The sequence below is a fragment of the Alexandromys fortis genome, unplaced genomic scaffold (assembly GCF_014885135.2).
Source record: "Alexandromys fortis isolate MF-2015 unplaced genomic scaffold, M_Fortis_MF-2015_v1.1 scaffold_283, whole genome shotgun sequence".
Lineage (NCBI taxonomy): Eukaryota > Metazoa > Chordata > Mammalia > Rodentia > Cricetidae > Alexandromys > Alexandromys fortis.
In genome coordinates, this window is record NW_026068164.1 from 1,379,863 (window position 1) to 1,384,941 (window position 5,079).

Genomic DNA, 5,079 nt, shown 5'->3' on the forward strand with positions numbered 1-5,079 from the left:
CTCTTCTGTCCAGGTGCTGAAGGTCTATTATCTCTACACCTGTTTTCTATCAACCCTAACTCTACCCCCAAAAAAGGGACCTCAAAAGCCAGTGGGCAGCTACTCTCTGAAAGCCCAGCTTGGGGAGAGATAACCCACTGACCACTTCTTACTACAGCTTGCTTTAATCAGACAGTCCTGGAACTGCCCGTGTCTGTCTGCCTGTCATTGTGTCATTCCCCCGCGCTCCCCCCCCCTCAGATCTAAGACACACCTTCAATCTGAAGATCCGAAAAGCAAAACACCGCCTCTTACCTCGACCTTAGTCTGACAATGGCGATCCTGCCTCCAGGAATCTCAGAATGAGACTACGTCTGAGAGCTGTCTCCTCCCGTTTTATAATCCTCTCTAGGGCTGGGATGAAAGGCATGCACCACCCGGTTTCTATGGCAGCTAGTGTGTCTACTGGGATTAAAGGTCTGTGTCATTGTGGCTACTGGGATTAAAGGGGTGTGTTACCATAACCAGGTCTATAAAGCTGACTAGTAGGACTGTTTTACTCTCAGATCTTCAGGCAGGCTTTATTTATTAAAATACAATTGAAATGCCGCTACAACCTTCCTCAAACCATGAGGTGGCTGTTAGGTCCAAAGGGAATTCCAATTCCCCAAATTTCAAAAGGCTGTCCAAATATCCAGAAACAAACTCAACCTGGACTCTAGGAGGATTTCTGGTGGTTAGAGAAAAGCCAGCATCCCTCAGGAACTTGTGAAACTGGTTCGCTCTGCCAAAAATGAGTCATTTCCCTTCCTTCTGGCAGAAGGGACACATGGCCACCTGGGGAGGGGGGCTATCAGTATATCAGACCACGTGCTGGTATCGCAAATACCTGTCACACGTTTCAAAGTCCATGCTAGCTACCTAGCCTTTCTCACCGTGTTCTCCTCTACCCTAAATTGCTTTCCGTTCACAGCGTCTCCCAACACACACAGTTACTCATTCTCCTTATAACCTTGCTATTCTCACTGGGTGTTGTTTTCTATTCTCCATCCCTTGCTATTCTCCCCTCTCTCACAGACAGCCCTGGCCATGTCCAGTCTACTTCTTTCGCTCTCTGCTCAAGACTCCTCCAGATGCCTCTCGTTGTTCTCTCATATCTACAAGAAAAACCTTCCCCTTAACCATTCTAGAGAGTGGTCATGTCGTTCATGTATATAGTGGCTATATTTAGTTCTCTTGACTAGTTCTGCTGTGGCTAGACCCAGGGGTTCATCTGCCTCTTCCACTGACGGTATGAGTGACATTCTTGTCTGCTTCAGATGTGGTAGAGTTCATGGAGTAGACACCTTTACAATCTAAGGGATTTGGTTTTGGCCTCCCTAAAGTCGATACTTTTTTAACTACTTTTAAATTTAATCAGAAATTGCACCTCAATATGAGGACGGCAGATGTCCCACACGTAAGTTCCGGTGCTGATCTCCAAAGGCATGAGAAACACAGGCCTGAACTGCAGCATCTACATCCAGACCGTTCCCAAAAGAGGGTGACTCTGCAGCTGACCCCATCTCCCTTGAATTATCCCTCCTGGAGGGAGCCAGCATCTGGCCTTTGTTAAGCCTGGAAACCTGGAGCCAGCCTGGAGAGTAGTCAGAAAATGCTCATGCTCTTGAGGTAGTAACTCAAGCAAATGATCTTTGTATCATCTACAGGAGTGTTAAATGGATTCACAATGCTGTACAGTCAACCTCTAGAATGTTGTGTTGTTGTTGTTTTAGAGACAGGGTCTTGCTACAGAGCCCAGGCTGACTTTGAGCGTGCACACACACACTCACTTCCTTTTTTGAGGTCCTGGAGGTTGAACCCAGGACTTCGTGCTTGCTTGGCAGGAGCTCTGCCACTGAGCTATGCGTCCCCCAGCTCTGGGTCTTGCACTCTTGGTCCGCCCACCTTTGCTCCCCAAGTGCTGGGATTCCAGGCCTGTGCCTCCAGGCTCCAACCCTGGACTTTTTCATCTGGCCAAACTGGAAGTGTACACCCTCTAAGAACAACTTCCCATTTCCTCTTTGCCCAGCCCTGCCCACCCATCCCCAGTCCCTGACAGCTACTCTTCTACTGCCTTTGGTTGTAGGCTATTCTAGATTGTTCATGTCAGTAAACAGTGCGCAATGTGTTCCTCTGTGCTGGGCTGCTGCGTGACTCTCCGGGGGAAATGTCAAATTATATCTGCCTCCAAATCGAGATGGCACCAACAGCCCCAAGAATGACTCATACAAGCTTACCTGTGGAGTAAAATGAATTTAATGGGGTTCTGTACAGAGTGGTGAGCTGATCACACACACACACACACACACACACACACACACACACACACACACACACCAACATCTACTAAGCCTCTGTGTTCTATGTGCAAGTGCTTTGAGAACCGCCCAGTGTTAGTAAAAACACAGGCAGCAGGGTCAGACAGGCTAAAGTATCTGCTCACGTGTACTCTGCCCTTTCTCTTATCGGGGATTCTGCTGGTCTCAGCAGGCACTGTTTGACTGTGGGGAGGATGTCTTGTTTCATGGCAGTCTGGCAAGCAGATCAGGTAAACCGCAGCTTACAGTAAAATAGAGTTACCCTGGCTGGGATTCAGAAGGCAAATCTCAGTACCTTGGCTTGTTTCATTATACCAGTGTCTACCTGGGTTGCTCGTGTTGGAGAGTGGGTCAGAATTTCCTCCTAAGGCAGTAATATTTTGTCTTATAAACATACTTTTAGATGCTGTCTGCCGCCCATCAGTTTAACTGCTCAACTCTAGTACAAAACAGTTGTATGCTAACCCATACAACCCCCGGGAAACAGGTGCATCGGAGAGTACGGGGCTACGTGCAACTGCTCTGGGCTTTAAGATGGTGATAAGCTCCATTCATTGCCAAAGATATTTAAGCAAGCAAGTGCTTTCTCTGTATCCCTTTAGTATGGTTGTTTCATACATTTTACTGTAGTAATATTGTAAGCCGTTCAGTCAAGGACCTCTAACCGCCAGGTTCCACCCACAGACTACTGTAACTGCCCTAGCTGCTGGACCCCGCCCCCATCCTACAGAGAAAAATGTCCAATCTCTGTATATGAAATCCCACCAATATCCACCTTGAAAAATTCCACTTCCTTTCCCAAGAAACTCTATATAAGCCCCATGTCCTGTTGAGTTGCCGTGGTTTCTCTATGGAGCAGACAGCCACCCTCCTGGTTTTTCCCTCCCAATAAATCTCTTATGTGAGGTTTGTCGTGCGGTGTGACTTTGTGGTATTCCTTGGCTCCCAGCTTCTAGGAGACCTTTCCATTCAAGCTGTAATGCTCACAAATATGATAAGTCATAGAGTGTTCACATGTATGCTAGCTCTGTGCCTCAGCTTTGTATCACTGGAACAAATGTCTGGGATAATCAGCTTCTTTAAAATAAAGAGACTCTGTGTGTGTGTGTGTGTGTGTGTGTGTGTGTGTGTGTGTGTGTGTATACATATGTGTGAATTCAGGTGTCCTCAGAGTCCAGAAAAGGGCATCAGTTCCTTTGGAGTTAGAATTACATGCAATTGCATGCAATTGGAAGCCACCCGACTTAGGTGCCAGGAGCTGAGCTTGGGTCATCTGCAAAAGCAGTATAAAGTCTTAACAGTTGAGCCATCTCTATAGCCCCAAGATAAGCAGTTTATGTGACAGAAAGATTTTGATTGCAGATGTGACTCAGTAGTGAAATGCTTGTCTAGCGAGTGTGAGGTCCTAAGTTCAACCCTCAGGAAAGAAAGAGGAAGGGAGGGGAGAGGAGGGAGAGGAGGAATGCTGAGGTCTCACCACAGCCTGGGTTCAAGTCCTGAGATGCGGAAAGGTTATCAATGCGAAGAAATGTATTGTCGAACCACCAGATGAGTTTCACACAGGTAGCCGGTCCTGAATATCCCCAGCTGTCTTTATTTATACATCAAAACAAGCATATTTTCCCATACAAACAAACAATTTTTCCCATCCTCCAATGTTAGCGTCTGGCAAAAACAAATATGTCAAATACGTTTTCTCCCAACTTTTACATCAAAACATCTTTAAATCAAAACCAACACTAAGGCCGGGTGGTGGTGACACACACCTTTAATCCCAGCACTCCGGAGGCAGAGGCAGGTGAATCCCTGTGAGTATGAGGCCAGCCTGGTCTACAAAAACTAGTTCCAGGACAGCTAAGACTGTTACACAGGGAAACCCTGTCTCAAACAAACACACAAAAACAACACTAATCATTTTCTTGTTTGACCAAATATCGAGCCAGGTACATACTGTCTTTACAAAACTAAAAGGTGATTGACATAGGCACACATTTTCAAGAACAACAATCCCATTCAAAACGTCTTTACAGAAATCTGGGTGATCTGCCTCCAATCCTGTCAGCACTGAGTGAGAACAGCTCCTGGGATCTGGAGTGACAGCAGGCATCTGCAGGCAAGAAGCCTGAGAAGCATCAGCTCCCAATGCATTTTAGGGGAAAATATTCAAGAAAAAATGTGGTTTCCAGGAATGATCACATCTGTCCCCTGCATGATAGACTAAAAACTGCCAAGAGAATCATCAATATTACAAGAGAGAAGAGAGCATGCAGGCCACGCGGTTCTAGCAGTATTCTGCGCTGTCCTGGCGTCCAATGGCTCTTGCCAAATGAGGCTGTCCCCGTGGGCTTTGCCTCATCTGGAGACCCGTTGGACAAACACTCATATACTGGTCTGAAACTAGGCCACACAATTCCCAACAAAGGAGGAAGAAGGAGGAAAAAAAAAAGGTTTGCAACAAGCTGGTGGCACACTTGGGAAGAAGTGTCACTGTGACTTCAAGGTTAGCCAGCACGTAGCCAGTGAGTTCTAGGCCAGCTACCAGTGTTACAGAGTAATAGCCTGCCTCAAAGAAATTTTAAAAAGAAAGGATAAAAGATTTATTAATTCTCAAGAGTCTAGAGCCCGACATTCTCTTCAAGGACATGCCTTCAGTTGCTGGAAGAAGTCTGTGCTGGCCAAGTTTATGTCAGCTTGACACAGGTTAGAGTCATCTGAGAGGGGAGAACCTAAAATAAGAAAA